This window comes from Peromyscus eremicus, chromosome 22 (assembly GCF_949786415.1).
Source record: "Peromyscus eremicus chromosome 22, PerEre_H2_v1, whole genome shotgun sequence".
NCBI classification, from domain to species: Eukaryota; Metazoa; Chordata; class Mammalia; order Rodentia; family Cricetidae; genus Peromyscus; species Peromyscus eremicus.
In genome coordinates, this window is record NC_081437.1 from 23,309,543 (window position 1) to 23,330,948 (window position 21,406).

Genomic DNA, 21,406 nt, shown 5'->3' on the forward strand with positions numbered 1-21,406 from the left:
GTGAGTTCGAGGTCAGTCTGGGCTCCACTACAAGTTCAAGACTGCCTGAGCCACACACACACAGACACACACACACACACACACACACACACACACACACACAGACAGACACCATAAAAATGAGGGGAAGGGGAGACAAGGGAGAGTAATGGGGTGAATATGAACGGAGTACAGTGATATGTAAGTATGAAAATGTCATAGTGAAAACTTGATTTTGAATGCTAGCTAAAGCATCTTTTTTTTTTTTTTTTTTTTTTTTTCGAGACAGGTTTCTCTGTGTAGTTTTGGTGCCTGTCCTGGATCTCGCTCTATAGACCAGGCTGGCCTCGAACTCACAGAGATGCCTCTGCCTCCCGAGTGCTGGCATTAAAGGCGTGCGCCACCACCGCCCGGCCCTAGCTAAAGCATCTTAATTAAAATAAATAAATAAATAAAAGCTGAAAACTGGGGATGTAGCTCAGCAGATACAGCGCATGCAGAGAGCCTTGGGTTTGACCCTCAGAACTGCAGAAAACTAGGGCCGGTGGCGCATGCCTATATTACCAACACTCCAGAGGAAGTGGAGACGAGAGGATCAGAAGTTCGAGGTCATCCTTGGCTACAAAGTGAGTTTGAGGCCGGCCCAGGTGACACGGGACCCTGTCTCAAAATAAAAATATTCTATATGTAATACGCACCGCATAGTATCATAGACATGGGGAGGGGCGAGACACAAGCCGCGCCTCGCCGTTGGGATTTGAAGGCTTTTTTTACAGTAATGTGGCTGCGTAGTTAGCAACAGCCCTGGCTAGTGGGGTCAGCAGCACAAAAACACGCACGGAAGAAACTTGTGCCAGGGCAGTCAAATTCCCCGGCGACCTACTTATTGCCTCTTGCACACTTATTTAACAATGAACGTGTGCAGCAAGTGGCCTATTGCAGTGGTTCTCAACCTTCGTGACACTGTGACCCTCTAATACAGCTCCTCATGGGGTGGTGACTCTCCCCAACCATAAAACTATTTCATCGCTGCTTCATAACTGTCATTTTGCTACCGTTGTGAATCGTAATGTAAATATCTGATAGGCTAGATATCCGATGTGTGACCCCCCCAAGGGGGTCGCGACCCACAGATTGAGAACCTCTGGCCTATGGGCAATTTCTACTTTGGTATCTCACTGGTCCCAACAAAGATCATCATGCTCTGCCTCCACCTGGCTCCAGTGTCCCCAGCTTTAGTGAAAGTCACCCTTACCCTGCCTGGCCCTAAGCAGCAAGACATCTTCAGTGAGAAGAGTAAATGGCAGGGCCACATGGGCAAGCAGTAGCGAGTGGGTCCCCTTTCTCCACTGTGCTTCTCGAAACCTCGGACATGTGGCGTGTGCCACACGGCTGCAAAACAGGCACCCATCCCACCCGGTGATCCAGCCTACCCGGAGGCTGCCTTCCTTGAACAAATGGGGGAAGAGATAAGTGATAGACTGAAGTTTCAAGGCTCTTCCTAGGGGGCGAGTCTGCAGAGCGGAAGTCACCTTTCAGTGTTCCAGAGCCGTCCCTTCCAGACAAGGGCAGGGTTATGAAGCGTCTTGAGCAGGAATGTGCTATATATATATCAGAAGAGATGCCCGTGCTGTCCCTCGAAAGCCAGTCCAACGTGGGAACAGCCCATCCCCAGCACCACTTCACTGCCGCAAGAGCTGTAGTGCTGAACTGATGGTCAGACACTCCGATTCTTTCCTATCAATGCTTGTTTACCCCTCCTGACCTCCCAGAAGAGCTGGCCAGTCTTCCTTTGTGCCTGGTCCCTGGCCATTCTGGACTGAAGCTAAGGACCATCTCTTAAGGCAAGTTTAGCGTCCATCACAGAGAGACTCCAGACTGTGCTAGACCAGCCTTGATAGCAACTCTGTGGCCCTGACAGTCAGACCCCAGCTCCCCAGTCACGCGCTGAGTTCCTGGCCCTGGGCCCTGGTTGTAAAGGGCTACTATCTTATTTCCTGTAAAGTGGCAAGTACTTCTCGCTTGCTAACATTCCCTCCTGCAGGGAGAAGAGGCTTGTCTGTCTGTGTTTGGGGACTCTCCTGTTGGCGCTCTTTCCTGACATCAGCTGCCTGCCTCCCCTCCCTACCTGCACTAGGTTCTCATCACCATGGTCCCTGCCCACCTGTTTCCACACCACACGCCTGCGGGTTATGCCCAGCTGTTCCCCTCCATCACAGCTGCTCTTCCCAGGAGAGCGAAGCTGTTCCAGTGTCTGTCACCTGTCACCCCTCTACCCCACCCCAGCTATTCCAGGCCTAGCTCGTCCCACTGGGCCTTATTCTGTGGAGGTAATCGAGTAATCTATTGCCACTCTGAAAGTAGACAGAGTGAGACCAGTCTCCACATTAAAATGTGTTCATCTCATTGAAATAACATCTAAATAGGCACACTGAACAGGATATAGGTAAAATCTATATAATGAGATGATACAGTATTAGAATTTGAGATTCAAGAAAAAATAAAATGGAACACAATGAGTTCGCAGGCTGTAAAGACTTCCTACAAAGGAGTCGATTCTCTCCAGTGGGGTCACTGGATCCACCCTATCCACCCTAGGACTTTGCAATCAAAGTTCTATTAGGCCATTGGAGATAGTGATAATCGGATTCCAACAGGAATCTAGTACTTAGAATAAACAAGCCAATTTTGAAAAAGGATAAATTAGGAAGGCAATCCTGTTTCAAGATTTACTATAAAGCTATAGGGCCAGGTAGTGTGGTACTGGTGTGAGACCAGACAGACACACGCAAGATATAGGAGAAAGTCTAGAAATAGAACCACCTACAGAGGGTTAATTGATTTTTGACAAAAAGGCCAAGATAATTCAATAAAGGACGTAAAACATAGTCTAGCAAACAGGGTGCATAGAAGTATTAAAAGATTTATTAAGCTTTGGCCTCCTGAGGTCTGTCACACAAAAGAAGGACAATTCGTGATCATGGAGCACCATTCTTTACATCAAAAAATCCACCCCAAAATAGGCAAGTAAACAGAACAAAAGTTCTGAAAAGTTTGCCAAAAAGCCACTCCAAGTAAAAATTCCAACCATGGAACAGAACTGTGAAGTATAAGGAGGCCAGGTTTCCAAGGAAAAAGAAAAAAACACAAAACCGTCCCACGAAACATGAAAAAGAAATATTCCAGGGCAGGGGATGTAGCTCAGTGGTAGAGTACTTGTCTAGCAAGCACAAGGTCCTGGTGTCTTAGTCACTGCTCTATTGCTGTGAAGAGACACAGAGATCAAGGCAACTCTTACGAAAGAAAGCATTTAACTGGGGGGGGGGGCTTGCTCAGTTTGGGAGGGTTAGCTCATTGTCATCATGGCAGAGAATGTGGCGGCATGAAGACAGGGCACCTGAGCAGTAGGCTGTGAGCTAGAGGGAGAGAGGGTGAGGGGACAGAGAGAGATACTGGGCCTGGCTCGGGCTTTTGGAACCTCAGAGCCCATCACCCCCCACCCAGTGACACACTTCCTCCAACAAGGCCACACCTCCCAATCCTTCTCAAAGAGTTCCACTCCCTAATGAGCCCATGGGGGCCATTCTTATTCAAACCACTGCACCTGGGCTACATCCCTAGCAGCACACAAGAATCAGTGTAGTGGTGCACGCCTACAATCTGGAGAGATGGCATCAGGAGTCCAAGGGTTTCTGTGGCTAAACAGCAAGTTTGAGAGTACATGAGGAGCCGGGCGGTGGTGGCACACGCCTTTAATCCCAGCACTCGGGAGGCAGAGCCAGGCGGATCTCTGTGAGTTCGAGGCCAGCCTGGAATACCAAGTGAGTTCCAGGAAAGGCCCAAAGCTACACAGAAAAACCCTGTCTCGAAAAATCAAAAAAAAAAAAAAAAAAAAAAGAGAGAGAGTACATGAGACACCAACACACACACATACACACACACAGTTGTAGTCATTACAATAGATAGACAGGAATAGGATGGGGGGGTGACTCTTCTAACCACTATTATTAAGTAATATTTTAAGGCTACTAGAAAATGCAGCAAGAAAAATCCTCAGGATAAACACGAGTAAATTAATTACAATTACATAGTTTAAAAACTAATGGTAGGGGTCTGGAGAGGGGGTTGAGTGGCTAAGAGCATTGGCTGCTCTTCCAGAGGACCCGGGTTTGATTCCCAGCACTCCTATGGTGGCTCCCAACCTTCTGTAACTCCAGTTCTAGGAAATCCAGTGCTCTTTTTGGGTCTCCTCAAGAGCCAGGCACATACATGGTTCATATACACACATGCGGGCAAACACTCATACACATAAAATAAAATATCTTTAAAAAAACCAAAAAGGCCTGATATTCTATTAGTAAAATTATCTTATTAGTAAAATAAGATAAATACAGTAGGTACTTTTTTTCCTAGCAAGTGGGTAACAGAAAAAATGAGAAAACGTTATATTTGCAATAGGGGAAAACGTTTAAAAAAAAAATAAAAACACTTAATAATAAAGAAGAACAGCAGCAGGACTGGTCCAGAAAAGGCGCACCTCTACAGACAGCACCTTCTCTACTTGGATCTGTTTTGACTGGTGGTTTCCTTAGGAGCTGCTCAAAGACCAAGCCTACAGGGTGTTTAAGACTGGCCTTGTGGTTTCCCCTCATCCTCTGAGACCACCCGGGAATGCTTTGCTCAGATTTAAAAACCGGACTTTAATTCGGCCTGATCTGATTTATTGTGTTGGCGGAGAAATCCAATATCAGGGTAGGGAAACTTTTCACTTAGGGCTGGGGATGGGAGGAGAAGTCATGGTAAATGGCTAAAGGATTCATTCCTTCAGTCACAGAAGGTTTCCTCACTATCATGGCTACATATTTCTTTTTTTATGATTTATTTTTATTTTATATACATTGGTGTTTTGCCTTCATGTGTGTCTGTGTGAGGGTGTCAGACACCCTGGAACTGGAGCTACAGACAGTTGTGAGCTACCATGTGGATGCTGGGAATTGAACCCCGGTCCTCTGGAAGAGCAGCCAGGGCTCTTAACTGCTAAGCCATCTCTCCAGTCCCACAGCTACATATTTCTAACCATCAATGGACTGCATCTTTAAGATGGGTGATTGTTAAAGACTACTGCCTTAGTAAGTATTAAAATACACTCTCTTGTGGGAGACAAGCTCCCACTTTTTCTCCCAGGGTACTCTTGAGGAGGGAGAAGTGAGAAATATTTAGATAGAAATAGAGAGACAGATAGAAACACAGGATAGCCTCAGGAGGGCCTGGATCAAAACCCACCAGCCCTTCTAAAGGGCTTTTAAAGGAATGCCAAGGGGTGGAGCAAAAGACCTCCCCCAGCACAGCCAAGTGCAGACTATCCCAGACACCTGGTGACCATGCACGTGGTCCAGCCATCCCCTAATGCAGCCCTGCTGTGTCAAGCAAGCTCAGCTCTCACTAGGAAACCTTTGTGGGCTCTGACACTCTCTCAAACCCCTGTCGTTAGAACTGAGGCAGCAGCATCTGATTAGACAAAATCATGCGTGGGGACACAGCGCTTGGCGGCGGATTCCAAAGCGCTCTAGCTGAAGTGATAATTCACATCAATGAGAAAAATGACGCATGCCCTCAACGATGGCATAACTGCTTATTATTCAGGAAGGACATTAAATTTGCATCCCACCTTATAGTACACCCGAGTCGGTCATCCACCTGGAATTTATCTGAATGTAAAACACTATTATAAACGCTAGAAGGTGGATGATCCACAAAATGACACCCCCAACCAAGGAGCCGAGGAGCCTTTCCAGCTGAATCTGGAAACCCCAACCACCAAGGACAGGACAGCTTTCTGATACTGTGCAATTAACTTGATAAAGTAAAAGACGCCTTTGATTGTGTTGACTGTCGACTTAGTCTAGAGCAGTGGTTCTCACCCTCCCCATTGCTGCCACCCTGTAATACAGCTCCTCACGATGTGCTGCCCCCCAACCATACAATTATGTTCCTTGCTACTCCATAACTCTAATTTTGTTACTGTTTTGAATCGTAATGTAAATATCTGGTATGCAGGATAACTGATATTCGACCCCTGTGAAAGGGTCATTCGGCCCCCAAAGGGGTCAAGAGATCCACAGGTTGAGAACCCATGGTCTATCGTCACCTAGGAAACGGGCCTGTAGGGGATTATCCTGACTGTATTGACTATGGGTGGCTCCATTTCCCTGGGTGGGGATGCTGCGGTGTGTAAATGGAGAAAAGAAACGGAAGGGCACACATGCACGTACTGCTCACTTCTGACTGCAGCAGGGATGTGACCAGCTGCTTCAACTTCCAGCAGCCTTGACTTCCCTACCTCGAACTGTGAGATAAAATGAACCATTTTCCCCCTATCACGGCCACAGGAAAAGAAACCGAGACAGCGTCACAGAAATAAAGTCCCATGAGCCGGGCGGTGGTGGCCCACGCCTTTAATCCCAGCACTCGGGAGGCAGAGCCAGGAGGATCTCTGTGAGTTCGAGGCCAGCCTGGGCTACCAAGTGAGTTTCAGGAAAGGCGCAAAGCTACACAGAGAAACCCTGTCTCGAAAAACAAAACAAAACAAAACAAAAAAAAAGAAAGAAAGAAAGAAAGTCCCTAAGTAAATAGTTAGTGGCTTGGGAAAATGAGTGCGGTCCGTGTGACAGCTCTGGGCTCTTAAACACTGATGGGAACAGCACGTGCAAACAAGAGAAAGTGTGTGGATTGAGCAATGCACAATGGAGCAAATCTAAACGTCCGGCCTCTGCAGCAGTCGAGGGCATGGGAAGGAAGCAGCAGTGAGGCGACTCCTGACACTGGCAGGCATTGAGAGCACAAGTTTGGCATGAGGACAGTCTCAGACGGTGCTGAGGGAGACTGAAGTGTTAGACCTTTCTGGAGACAACACAAAAATGGAGACATCTTAACTGGAACAAGATGCTACAGACGAGGAGAGGCCACGTGTCTCATGCTATTTGGTAGCTACTTGGAGCACAAACGACCCAAGGGGAAGAATAATGTGTGATGTTATTTTACTCCAAGTCCACAGGAAATAGATGCATTGCATGTATGCACAGCGTTTTCTTAAACATACACAGATACTAAAGACCTTTGCCAAACGTGGCCAGGCATTGCCATGGAGTTTTTAATGCACAGGAAAAGGAAGGTACTTTTTGAGGGCAGTCTAGAGACTCAGTGCAATGCCTGGGCTTTAAGGTAAATAATTTCACCCAAATTAATGTCGATGAAGCCAAGGGCTGCTCATGTCCCACGTCTCCAGCCCCACTCCTCAGGCCTAGCAGCCCTGGACTCTGGAAAGCCGATAGGTGCCAGTAAAGAAGAGCCAAGAAAAAAAAAATGAAACAGTGTCATGGCATGGTCTTGGCCGCCCTTAACCTCTCTCTCTGTCTGTTTCCCTCTCTCTGTCTCTCAAGCCCCCTTTCCCAGCCACACTGATCCCACCAGCTCCTCAGATCTGTGGGCACTTCACACCTAGCCCTCTGCATGGAGCCCTTTCCCTACCAAAACCACCCCAATACCAGCTCAGCAAAAAAAGGTTCTCTTCGTGGCAGCCCTACAGCTGTAAATAACTGTTATTTGTCACTCTGCTGAGGTGAGCAGCTTCCCGCTGCCATGATATTCTACCTCACCACAGGCAAATGGCGCCAGCCCACCGTGAGCCCTCTGAAACCGTGATCCAAAGCAAATCTGTTTTCTCGGGGTTTTGCCACGGTGATGGAAACAACACAATCACCTTTTCCCTTCTGAGCTACTTAGATGTCAGCCATCTACTTCAGGGATTCTACTGTGGGATTTGTTCCTGCTCTGGACAGAAAGAGGTCTAGATGTCCTATCAGCTGTCCTTTTCAAAGCGTGGCACCAGATAACCAGGCTTCTCCTCTTCTTCTTTAATTTGGATTGAACCTAGGGCCTCACACATAACAGACAAGCCCTCAACCACTGAGCTAGGTTCTAGCCTTAGCATGCTTGGTGGGCAACTGTTTAACAGTATGCACTTTCCCAAATGACTTTAATCGTTATATTAAAGCAAAAAAATAAAATAAAAGAGTATACTGTGGACTCGAGTGAAGACATCGCTTTACTGTTTAAGTGATTGAAACATGGGGCTTCAGTGGCCACACAAGGCCAAATGGGCAAATCACACAGGCAGAAGTAGCTGAATGGTTGCTAGGGGGTGAAGAGGCAAGGAGAAAATGCATGGGGGAGGGGAATGGGGGTGACTGCTGTTGAGCCTGAGGTTTCTTCCTGGGCAATGAAAGTATCCTAATAATAGAATATGGTGGTGATGGGGCTGAGGAGATGGCTCAGGGGTTAGGAGCACTGGCTGCTCTTCCAGAGGACCCGGGCTCAATTCCCAGCACCCACATGGCAGCTCACAACTGTCTGTAACTCCCGTTCCAGAAGATCTGATACCTTCACACCAATGCACGTAAAATAAAATTAAATAAGCCGGGTGGCGGTGGTGGCGAACGCCTTTAATCCCAGCACTCGGGAGGCAGAGGCAGGCGGATCTCAGTGAGTTCGAGGCCAGCCTGGGCTACCAAGTGAGTTCCAGGAAAGGCGCAAAGCTATACAGAGAAATCCTGTCTCGGAAAAAAAAAAAAATAAATAAATAAATAAATAAATAAAAATAAAAATTAAATTAAATAAATAATCTAAAAAAAAAATGTGGTGGTGTTTGTGCCACTCGGCAAACAAATAGAAGCCCATGGAATTGCGACTTTTTGGTATTCAGATCATGTCTGAATCCAGATAATAAAAGAGCCGCTCCAGGCCAGGCCCTGGCTCCCTCGGTTTGGGCTTTTTCTTGGCTGCCCAGGGCAAACTTGAAGCAGTAATAGGAAAGTATAGAAATTCCAGGCTGGCCTGGGCAAGTCAAGAAAATGGGTTCTCGGGCTGGGATGCTCCTCCACAGTAGAGTGAAGCGTGAAGGGGGTGGGGGAGGCTCAGGTTTTTCAGGAGGGCATCAAGAAGAGGACAGGCAGGGGACAGTGAGTGTGAGTGTCAGGACTGTGGACGCTGGTCCTGCCTGATAAGTGGCTGATCAGGGACATCGTGAAGGGGGCCCGGGGCCAAGAACCGAGAGCTATTTCACGGGGTCATTCTGGAGCCCACATTTAGTCGTGGCAAGGGCACTGAGACATAGGGATGTGACAGAGCAGAGCTGACCCTGACACACACAATGGGCTGACTGGGGTGACAGGCTCGGGGCGGACAGAAAGGGCCTTCAGCTCCACGGAGCATGTGGGAAAGGGCTAGGCTCCCCAGACGGGTTCTGAGGAAGATGCCTCTGGAGGTGGAGAGTAGGGAAAAGAGGCATCTCCTTCCTGGGTGGAGAGAAACCTCCAAGACCACGGGCCAGTTGGCACAGGGAGCTTTTCCAAAAGGAGGACTTAGGATGCGTCAAGTTCACTCAAACAGAACACAGCGAGAGCAACGCGGGATGAACTGAAGTGGCTTCTGGAATGGGTCGCACATAGTGGGAAGGGCCACACCACGCAGTGCTGGCCTCGGTCACCCAGGTCACCCACCGTGCTTCTAACAGGTTCTTTACCCCAGCTCCACCCGGACCCTCTGTCCTTATGCACCTGCATCTCTACACAGCTCAAAGTCTCCGACTTATCACCTAGACAGTATCGTTAGCTCTGCTTGCCAAACACTTACAACGCCCCTCCGGCTCTGAGTACCTCATCCCATTAGCCCCTCAACAAACCCGTGAAGACAGTGTTAACAACCCCTCAGTTCACAAAGAAACAGGCTTTAGGGAGATGAAGGCGCAGGCCCCATTTCTCTTCCCCATGAGCTAGCTCCTTCCTGGGGATGGATCAGCGCCTGTTGTAGGCACTCAGCAAACACAGGCAGTCCTGAGAGAGGAAATTCATTTCAAATATTAGCTCCGAGGAAAGTCAAGTTCTCATCCAAATGCCTGGTTACTAAGCTGTTGCGGAATGACTTGTTTACACTGTGTGAAGATATGTCACTGTGATTGGTTTAATAAAGAGCTGAATGGCCAATAGCCAGGCGGGAGAGAACGGGCGGGACTTCCGGAGAGAGAGAGGAACTCGGGATGAATCCAGGCGCTCGAAGAGAGGCCAGTGAGACACTGAGGATGTCAGACATACAGGTACAGAGGAGAGGTAACCGAGCCATGTGGCAGAACGTAGATTAATAGAAACAGGTTAATTTAAATTATAAGAGCTAGGTGGGAACAAGACTATGCTAAAGGCCAAGTCTTCATAATTAATAAAGTCTCTGTGACACTATTTGGAGGTTGGCGGTCCAAGAAAGTCAGACAAGAAAGTCGAACAACACTAAGCTTAACCTGCCAGCATTCATTCCTGCTCCTGACTGTGGGCACTGTGTTCTCAGACACTGTGGCTGTACCCAAAGCCCCAGGACTGTCTCCTCTCTCCACAACAGGGAGATCATTTCATTTCTCTCACAGTGGCCAATTCTAGGTGCTACCTGCTAATGAGAGATAGCATCCTTAGAGAGACCTTGCTGATAAAATCAGCTTTTTCTTTGGGTCCTTTGTCTTTCCAAATTCTTATTGCAGGTCTTGACTGATTACCTCAGACAATTTTTTAAAGGTTTTATTACCTATTTTTGTGTGTATAGGTGTTTTATCTATGTGTATGTCATCTGTGTGCCACATGCATGAAGTGCCCATGGAGGCCAGAAGAGGCCATAGGACATAAGAGGGCATAGGACACACTAGAACTGGAGTTACAGACAGTTGTGAGCTGCCATGTGGGTGCTGGGAATTGAACCTGGGTCCTCCGGAAGAGCAGCCAGTGCTCTTCACTACTGAGCCATCTCTCCAGCACCACCTCAGACAACTTTATGCCAACTTTCTCACAAACTCTTTGATGACCATCTTGCCAACGAGGCTGTCTAGGACCCATTCTCTGGGGAGGTAGTTCAGCGGCAGAACTCTGGCCAAGCATGCACAAGGCACAGTTTCCTCTCTAGCACTGAAAAGAGATCTCTAATCAGACAGATTTGTGAAGTTGATCAAGCCAAGAAACTAAGATGTACTTATAACTTCTCTATATTTAAGAATCATTGCCAGGCCCAGGAGTATATGCCTGTAATTCCAGCACTTAGGAGGCAGAGGCAGGTGAATCTCTGGGTTCAAGACCAGCCTGGACTACATAGCGATACCCTATCTTAAAAGAAAAACAAGGGGTTGGGGATATAGCTCAGCGGTAGAGCGCTTGCCTAGCAAGCACAAGGCCCTGGGTTCAATCCTCAGCTCCAAAAAAAAAAAAAAAAAAAAAGAAAAGAAAAGAAAAGAAAACCCTTATCAGTTGCTATGGATGAAATTGTACCTCCTGACAGGCTACTGTGGACTCAAGAGACATAGCTTAAGGTGTTACTTTTTGCTCAAAGATAAAGAGTTTGGGGCCAGCGGGGTGACTCATGACAGAGGACAAAGGTCCCTGGAACTAAGGCTGACAACCCGAGTTCCATCCCAGGGACCCACAAAGTGGAAGGAGAGAACCAACCCCATAGACTGTCATCTGACATGTGCATGTGTACTACAATGTACACACACACACACACACACACACACACACACACACACACACAAAGTAAAATGTAATAATCTTTTTAAAAATGCTCACCACTTATCTTACTGTTTGACACAATTTACTATAACAACAGAGGCATGCCCTTGACCCAACAACTCCACTTTTCAATACACACTCCAGAGAGACACATGTTCAATGAAGACACACACCTGAGCGTTCATGGTAGCAGTGTTCACGATATCTCCAAACTAAAAGCTACCCAGATGGTCATCAACAATGTGTGAATAAACTACAGGGTGTTCCCACAATTTACACCACACAGCAAGGACCTGGGTAAATTAAACAGTGGCTGTAGGCGGTATAGCACAAAACTCTGGGCCACTCAGGAAGGGTGTCCACTGTACGATTCCCCTTGTTCAATAATGAGTGAAGCTAACCTGCACTGTGAGCTGGGAGACAGATTACTCAGTGTTGAAAAGTCTAGTTTTTCAAGTCTGGCGATCCAAGTGCTGTTCCAGAACCCACGTAAACAGCCTGATGTCGTGGTGGTCACCAATAATCCCAGCATTACTAAGGCCAGATGAGAGGTGGAAAGCAGAGCAGCAGAATCTAGACCCTGTGTTTACAGGTGGACGGCAAGAAAGCACTCCCCAAAGCTGTCCACACCTACCATGGCACATGTGCCTATATGTACGTATGTACATACACACATACACATATACAAACTTTAAAAAGTTAAAAAAAAAAGTCAGAAGAGTATCTGGTTACCCTGGAAGAAATGTTAATAACTGGAAGCAGGCATGGGGTTTTTGACTATTTGGTCATCTGATCCTTTGAAGATGATTATTATATGTTGTTATGTTTAGCTTGCAAAAATCATCAAGCTATACAGTTAGGTGTTTTTCTGAGTATCTGTTGGGTTTCACTAAAAAGGGGTGTGTGTGTGTGTGTGTGTGTGTGTGTGTGTGTGTGTGTGTGTGTGCATGCATGCCTAGAAGTACATCTCAGTGGTTGAGCAAGCATACATACATACTTTTTCTTTTTTGATGTTTATTTATTGGGGGCACATGCATGGTAAGGCATGTGGGTTCCAGAGATTGAATTCAGGTTGTCAGGCTTGGCAGTAAGTGTCTTTACCTGCTGGGCCATCTCAATGGACCATAAACCATTTGAAAACTATTTGGGGATGGGGTACTAGGGCTTGAATCAGAGCCTTTTATATGCTAGACAAGCACTCTATCATTGAGCTATAACCCCAGCTCCCACAAATGTAATTCAAATACATCCCCAGCCACTCTGCCTATCTCTCCCAAAGTTGCCATTTTATGTATATGCTTTGCCACTTGGGAACCTGGCAAACTTAAGCCAGTCCAAGTAACATCTCTCAGATGGGGACAGATTCTGCACATGCTAGAAAGAAGTTGTTTGGTTTTAAAATCCGAGGTGGCATCTGGGTTCTATGACGGACTAGGCACACCAGTCCACGCGGACGGAGGTCTAAATTAGTCACGAGGAGGAAGGAGGGCAGCTTCTGAATCAATAGAGGGCCTTGCTCTGCAGAAGGACAAAGGGAACCACAGGACCAGACAAAAGGAGAGAGAATAAAGATCCCAGGCCTGAGAAATTCCTGCAAGCCAATGGCGGATTTGAAATCAACAAAGGGGCAGCCTGGAAACGGACCCCGGTGTGACACAAAGGTGGTGTGACTGAGTGCTGGGCACTGGGAATGTGTGGGAGACACACACACACACACACACACACACACACACTGTCACACACAGTTGATGCAGGGACGGACCCAAAACACTGTGCCAAACCAATGAAAATGGACAGATGTCAGGGGGCGGGAAGCGACAATGCTCAATTCAGATTGTAGAAATGCTCTTTTTTTTTTTAACCTCCCTAAGAGAAACTGGCCATTCACAAAAACCTTAACTTCATTGAGCTCAAATGATTGCAAATTTAAATGAGGAGCCAGAGGTCTCAGGGGCTGGACAAATTCCACGAAATATCCTCTAACTCGGTCAGCCAGTTGCTCTTCTGGTACCGCCCATTAAGTGCTTAAGTCTGAGCAGTATTTTGTGTTGAAAACAGATGAGAAAAGAGAAACAAATTCCAATTTAAACATGGTGACGTATGGGGCTGGAGAGATGGCTCAGAGGTTAAGAGCACTGACTGCTCTTCCAGAGGTCCTGAGTTCGGTTCCCAGCAACCACATGGTGGCTCACAACCATCTGTGATGAGATCTGGTGCCCTCTTCTGGCCTGCAGTCATACATGCTGTATACATAATAAATAAATAAATCTTTAAAAAAAAAAAAAACAAAAAAAAAACATGGTGACGTATACTTCTGAGTAATTTCAGGGTCTACCATTCAATTCACTACATTTATTTTCGGTCTTCTTTAAAAATCAACTTTATTTTTACTTGAATGTGTGCCCATTAGGATGTTCTCAGAGGCCAAGCGAGAACATTCGATCTCCTGGAGCTGGAGGGACATGTAATTGTAAGTGGCCTCATGTGGGTGCTGAGAACCGATCTCTACTTCTCTGCAAGAGCGATAAGCACTTTTAACCACTAACAATCTCTCCAGCCTCTATTTTTTGGTTTGTTTATTTATTTAGTTTTGAGTCAAGGTCTCATGTAGCTGAGGCTAGCCCTGAATTTGATACACTGCCTTAACTCCTGATTCTCTTATCTCTCTACCTACTAAGCAGTGAGATGACAGGTGAGTGTCACAGTACCCGTGAAAATTTCTTAGTCTGCTATAAACCTTATACCCAACTAGTATATTTTTTAAGCTTGGGGTTGTGTAAGAGCATGGAATGTGCAGATGGTCGGATTTTGTGTCACCTTGGTTAGGCTACCACATCCAAGTACTGAGTTCACCACCTAAGTTGCCCAGAATGGATGCCGAGGGTGTGCTTAGCATCTGCCATCAGTCGGCTGAAAGCAAAGGAGACTTTCCTCAATCGTGTGAACAGTGTTCATCTCATTAGGTGAATAAAGAAAACACAGGCTGCCATCCCCCAAGGAAAACCAAGAAGCGATTTAGCTTACAACTGGACCATTGGCTCCCGTCCATACTTCTAACCCATCAGCCTGCCCTATGAAGGACCAGACGTGCTAGCTCCCAAGCCAATCCGAAAACACAAGCTGTAAGCGGACTCCCGGGGTTTGAGCACAGACTACCACTTCTTTCTCTGGGTGAGCGATCCTTCGTATTTCTGTGGCCTCATTTGTAAACTGGTAATAACCATGGGATCTACTCCTGGGTAGAGAAAACGCTTTTAAAATGTTTGGGAAGTCAACAATTCTGAGATCTTTATTTCTTTACATGGGGTGCGCGTGTGTGTGTGTGTGTGTGTGTGTGTGTGTGTGTGTGTGTGTATGTCCATATCTGTGTGGACGTGAGCACACACACTTTGGGTGAATATGCATGGGCGGGGATACAGAGGAGGCCAGAGGTCAACGCTGAGTGTGTTCCTCCATGGCTTTCTATCTTATTTCTATCTGAGACAGAGTCCCACTGAACCTGGTTGGCCAATGAGTCAGCCTGTCTCTCTCCCCAGATTACAAACTACATCTGGCTTCTAACCTGGATCCCGAATAAGGCCTTCCTGCCTGCCCAGCAAGCACTTTTCCAACTGAGCCTTCTCGGCCCCAGGACCTATAGTTCTTAGCTGGAAAACTAGAGCTATTTGATTCCCAACATTTTACCATTAACTAAGCATGATCACTCTTCCCACCTCCCAGGACAGAACAGCTCGGGGACAGCATCCCTCAGGTACCAGGTCGCTCCTTTGGGTGGTATGGGAGGGGAGGACAGCAGGGTAACCCTATATGTAGGGGCAATTCACCAAACTTGGGGTCAGTGCACTTCTGGAACTTTCTTAAACTCTCCAAGTTCTCAGCTGCTCTAAACAGCTGTGTGTTAAGGTCATGCTATTCCTACTATTTGCGAGGGTGGGGTTTCAGAAGGGAGTCCTAACCACGCTCGGTGTTCCCACTCGTGAGATCACAAGGCAGAAAAGCCTCTCCTGGGGAATAAAGACCAAACGAGAACTCAAAATGTTGCTTGTGGGCACGGGTTATGGGGGAGAGTGAGACGGTGGTGGTAGTGACATCATTTTTATGCGCTACTTGTTAGGTGCCAGACACTGCTCTCAGGTCCACACATCTATTAAATCATCTCATCCTCTGGTACACACTGTACCCACCAACTACATTTACTGTATCTGAAAGACAATTCACCTAAGATAGGAAATAGCAGCGGCGGCGGCGGCGGCGGCGGCGGCGAAGGGTCTGCTCTCCCACCAGGACACTATCTCTGAGCCTTGATTATGAGTACAGGCCTATACGGAAGGAATAAGGAAGCAAGTGATTGACAGCAGTCCTTCATAGGCACGAGTGATGCTGAGCGTTAGTCAATTTATTTTTAAAATAAAACAGGCTTCAGAGACTGAAATGGAACAAGTCACAAACATACCTTCCTGAATCTATTTTGCTAAATTGACAGCTGCTTTCAGGCATACAGATCGAAGTCCCTAAAATTCATACCTTAGCATTTCAACCTTTTGGCTCCCTGTAGAAGTTCTGAAGCAATCTTAAATGAGTTCTTCTTTACCCACAAGCAGTGCAATAAATCAAATATCTGATTTCTTAAAAAAAAATTAATGAAACACACGTATGGTTCTTTGCTATCATGTGGTACCAGTTTCTTTCTACAGTACTTCACATTGACAAGGCATTCTGTATAATGGCTCTAGGGTCTCCCATGAACTCGTTCTGAAACCGTGGTTTAGAGAGGAAAGGGGAAAAGGCGCCAGATCCCATCAGAACCTTGGAAATTATTTTTGTATGAGAAAGACACACTGGGTCTCGGATACTCTAGTCTTACAATGCCAACTTGCCACCCCGACTACTTTGCTAAGTTCTACTTAAAAAGAAAAATATCGGTGAACATAGATTGCCTTTGCCTTGGAGATTTGCCCATGGCGCCGAGCATCTGAATCCTGCTCCTCGGAGCCAAGTGTCGGCAGAAGGAGGGTGGAGATGGAGAGAGGTGAAGATATCACGGATGAAGGCCACTCTGGGTTCACAGTTGATTTTGGTCAACTGTGTAAATCCACCTTGCTGTGTGAACTGTTGCCGGAGACAGGAGCATGCAGCATGTGGGGATCAAGCAACTATACAGGCTAATTCCAGAGTCGCCCAGAGGCCATGCTGGAAACTCCTGGGGTCCCGGGGCCAACTACAATTGTGAACTTAACTGAAGTCCCTGGTTTCATGGAAGTGAGAGTTAAGAATGGCAGCGTAGAAGTCCTTTTCTGGGGCCACCTGTCTCTGTTCTTCCTGGGTTCTATGTTCTAAGGGTTTCATAGGAGCAGCCCCAGCAGAAGCAGGGGGAGGTATGGGGAGGTTGCTTTCTCTCTCGCTTTCTTGCAGAAGCCAGCTGGGCACACCCCTTATTCACAGACTCCTTCCAGAGGGCTGTGCTGGATGTTCACAGAGCACTCTCATAGGATCAAACCTTGAAAAATCCATAGGATTGGCCAACACGGTGACTCATGCTTATGATTTTGGCACTAGGGAGTCTGAGGAAGAATCGCTGCAAGTTTGAAGCCAGTTTGGGTTAAATTGCCTCCAAAAACCCAAACCAAAACAAACCTCCAAATTCATAGGTTTGTTACAAAAAAAAAAAAAAAGCAAACCAACAAAACGGTCCCTCTCAAAATGTTTTCCTTTTGGGAAAAGGGGGGGGGGGAAAGCATCTCTTTTACAAGAAAAGCTATTGTCAGATTTCTGGTTTTGCAATGTTAAAATTCTAGTTTTCATATACCAGGATGAATGTATTCAGATATAAATACATATCGATATATACAGTGTGTTTGTGTGTGTGTGTGTGTGTGTGTGTGTGTGTTAAGATTTAATAAAACTGTAGTTAAAAACATCCAGTGAGCAGCATTCCAGCTAGCCTTTGGAGACTAGTTTTGTAAATTCCAAGATGCACCATCTCAAATCATCACCTTTTAAAACCAATGAGCTCTGACTTACTGATTTCCCATAGTCAGGTCCTCGGAGAAGTGGTCCAGAGGTGGGTGACCATCCACCTCCACCGTCAGGGCCAGCATAGGAGGGCCAAATGGCTCATTAGTTAATTTGATAGCAAACCTACATAACGTCGGTTCTATGACGTTTTGAAATTTAGTCTTTCCATCTCGCAGGAAAAACCTGTCTGATTTGCTTTTTGTCTTCTGCAAATCGGTGATGATTGAACTTTATGCCCAAGATTCACCTTTAACTTCTCAGTCACAGAATTAAAATGACAAATAACAGAATTCAGGCTTTCGGCTGTTCGTTCGCGTGTCAGGGGGGTGCCCCTGACACACGGGGTGCTTAGCCCGCCCGCCATAGAGAGGGCGTTTAGACCGAAGACCTCGGCGGGCTTACTCTCGGTTCATCATCAGCTTTCCTATGGGCAAGCAGCCACCCCCTACATCACGCCTATCTTCTCACTCTTAGGTCGGCAGACAAAATGGGTGAAATCTGCAGAGGATGCCCTCGCTTGGGTGTGGTCACCGGCAAGAGAAAGCTCCGAGTCCCCGGTGGCAAGTTCTAAAACCCAAGAGCCGCACCCTTGACGCGTAATCCCCACCACTAAGGCTTCTCCCCAATTTACCCCAAACCTCACCAGCCCCGAGGGCTCCTTTAGGAAGCGTAGCAGGCCCCAGACTTGGGCTCAAGGCGGTTTGGGCAGACAAAGCCTGTTTTGCACCACGGCGACCTTCGGCCTCTGGGACTAGCATCGCTGCCATGCTGCTGCTCCGCGCCACTATCTAAACTCGTCAATCGCGTACGGCGGGGCGGCGGGGGACAGAGACGCGGCAGGTCGAGCCACACTAGAAGCCGGGGGGCCGGCGGCTGTCCCCAGGCTCCGAGCCCAGGGCGGGGGGGGGGGGACGACGACGACGACATGCGACTCCCACTCAGAATTCCCAGGGGTGCCAGGTGCCCTACGGCAAACCCAAGAGATAACAAGCACGTGCTCTGAGGTTTCTCGCCGAGCCTTTTCTGCACCAAAACACCACGCACTTGAATTCTGGGGCAGGGGGGGTCTTGCTTCGACGACGGGCGGACACCATGCAGGCTATTGTTCTCAGGGTCTCCGGGGCGGGAGACGCCCCCCCCCTCCATCCCCCGCCGCATCCGCCTCCCGGGCAGCATCTGCCGCTGGGCAAAGCCTTTCAGCTAAGCGTGAACAGGGTGTGCCGGGGGGCGCTGCGGATTATCATAAAATTCTAAACGAGTCCCCACGGGTTGTTCCAAGCTTTAGAAACAAAGCTCCTAGCCGAGCCAGCCCAGCCCCGTCGGGGACCCGCTACCGGAGCTCCCTTGCCCAGTCCAAGGACCACGCCCAGCCAGCCTCCCAGGCCGTGCGGCGACAGGCCTGGAGCGGAGACTCGCCCCTCCTCGGCTGCCTGCCCCTCCCCCGATGGAGGACCCCTCCCCTGCACAGCCTCAGTCAGTCCCCTCCCCATGCCTGTCTACTCCCCACAAACCCGGGAGGTCTCCACCCTCCCTCGTCTCTCCTCCCCTCTTCATTCTTCAGCCCAGCCTCGCCTCGCGCCACCTGCGCCCGAGCTTCAGACCCGCCCCCCATCCACTCCTCAGTCCTTCCCAAGCCACGGCCTCCTCCCTCAGATTCGATCACCTGTCCCCACCCAGCTCCCTGGTTATGTTTTTTGTTTTCTTTCTTTCTTTTTTTTTTTTTCTTTTTTTTTTTTTTTTTTTTTGCTCAAACCCAGGCCTCCGCCCCCCGTTAGTCCCCTTCGCGGTTAAGTCTCCAGCCAGCTCCCCCCAGGCCCCGGGGCGTCGACGTCCCTCGCCCACCAAGATCGATGCTGCGTGGCAGACTTGGCGACAGGGCTCCAGCGGAGGGTCCTAGGGCCGCGCCGCTAGGGGCTGGGCAGATGCAAGAGGCCTTTGTGGTTCCCGCAGGTGCCTCGAAGGCCTCCGCTCTGCCGCGGGACAGAAGACACAGACGGTCCAGGTTTGGTCCAGGTTGGGCAGATCTCAACCCGGAGGCGAAAGGAACCAAGGACGTGCATCTAGGCGGTGGGTGGGAACCAGGGACAGTGGCGATCCAGGGATATACCGGAGGGCAGGTCGGCCACTCAAGAAATGCTCCTCGGTAGTCCCACCCTTTTAGCCATTTACTCTACGACGACCAGCTACGGCAGCGCGACTACTGGGGGCTAGGCGTGAACCCCTTCAACTCGGCCGCCTCCTCACTCTAGTTATTTGAAAATCTCCCCAGCGCACATTAAACGCCTTAAGGCGCCGCAGGGCACCAAGCCGAGCTCGGTGGGCGTACAAAGAACCCGACTGGCGCCCCACCTTAGTCGGGATGGCTGCCCCAATCCTCAACATCTCTCTCCGCGGCCCGGGGAGCCTAGGCGCATCCCAATTCCCTCCCTTTTGTGCGCTTCTTGGCGACACAGAGAGAGCGGGACGGATGCTCCGGCCCCGGGAAGGTTAAGCCCACCACCCTCCCCTCGCCATCACCCACTCCTCCAGGATGCTGCGACTGTGCGTGTCCGTCGGTCGGTCTCTGGGTCTCGCCGCGGCGCGGTAGCTGCGGATGCACGGGGCGGGAGCGGCTGCTAGCGCGCTCGCTCGGTGGCCGCCTTGCGCGCCTGGAGCTGGAGTCCCGAGTGGCGAGCGGGGGTGGGGACGAGGGTGGGGGCTGGGAGCCGCCTGGGCCAATCACGGATCCGAGGGCTCCGCCCCAGCGCTAGCCACCTCGCGCCAGCAGGTTAGGGGGAGGCGGGACCAGCGGCGCCCCGCATCCTTCTCGCGGCCGCCGCCTTTGGGACTACAAATCCCGACAGTCCCTGTTGCAGGGCCGGGGGTCCGAGAGGGGACAGAGGGCACGGCCCCAGAACCTCCACAGCCCCCTGCCCTCTAAGCGCCATTCTCCGCGTTTCTTTCGGGTCCCATGGTAACTAGCGACACTTCACAAAGCCCCGGCGCCGAGGCGCGCAGCTGTACGGGTCCCCTGGGAGGGTATGGGGCGGCTCCCGAGGACACATCGCCTCCCCTCCCCCTGCAAGACCCCACCCGAGGGGCTGAAACAATGCAGCGGCGGCGGCTCTCCGAGGCTGCGGGTCCCCACTTGCGCCACCGGGTCAGCGCCCTACCGAGTCTGACGCTGGCGGGATTGCAGGCTGGAGAAGGCGAGGGTGGTGGGCCCAGGAAAACTGTGCTCATAGACCACGGGAACCGCCACTCCGGGTCGCCTCGGTTCGCATCTGCGCGCTCTGAGGTCTCTGGGTGACTGCAGTTTTGTCCAGGGCAGCGACCAGGATCAAGATGCCTACCCTATTTTTGGCATCTCCTTTAAAAGATAGTGAAATTGCTGGAGTGTGCGTGCGTACTTGTGTGTGTGTGTGTGTGTTCGCTCGCGCGCGCGCGTGTGTATTAAACTCAGTTCACAATCGGCGTCACCTATTCTTGTTTTATTTCCTGGCTGTTGTTTTAACGGTCTTGTTCTGCAGCTCCCGCTAGCCTGGAACCTGCAGTGATCCTCCTGCCTCTGTCTCTCGAGTGCGGGGATTACAGATGTACACCACCGCACCTGGCTCAGTTTCACATTTGTACACACTTGATTTAACCAAAACAATCTGTAAAAGGAGCCAGAGGAACCCCTCTCCCTGAACTAATCTAACGCCCCAGGCTTTCCCTGAGCTCGGTCTGTAGCTGTGTTGACAGCTTAAACATGGCTTCAGAATTTGCCTCTTTTCAACTGATGTCACCCCAAAGGTGTTGCAAAACCGTGTTGAAATGCAACACCAGTCCTGCCC

General features: G+C 49.2%; 1 protein-coding gene across 1 annotated transcript in view; it reads right to left on the bottom strand.

The window, feature by feature from the left end:
• Dpysl5 (dihydropyrimidinase like 5) overlaps positions 1 to 20,557 on the bottom strand; it is an 81,922-nt gene extending 61,365 nt beyond the window's left edge. Inside the window, exon 1 of the mRNA XM_059248587.1 lies at positions 20,113 to 20,557. The gene's annotated coding sequence lies outside the window, so the exon portion shown is untranslated. The remainder of the gene's footprint in view (positions 1 to 20,112) is intronic.
• Positions 20,558 to 21,406: the final 849 nt, after the last annotated feature.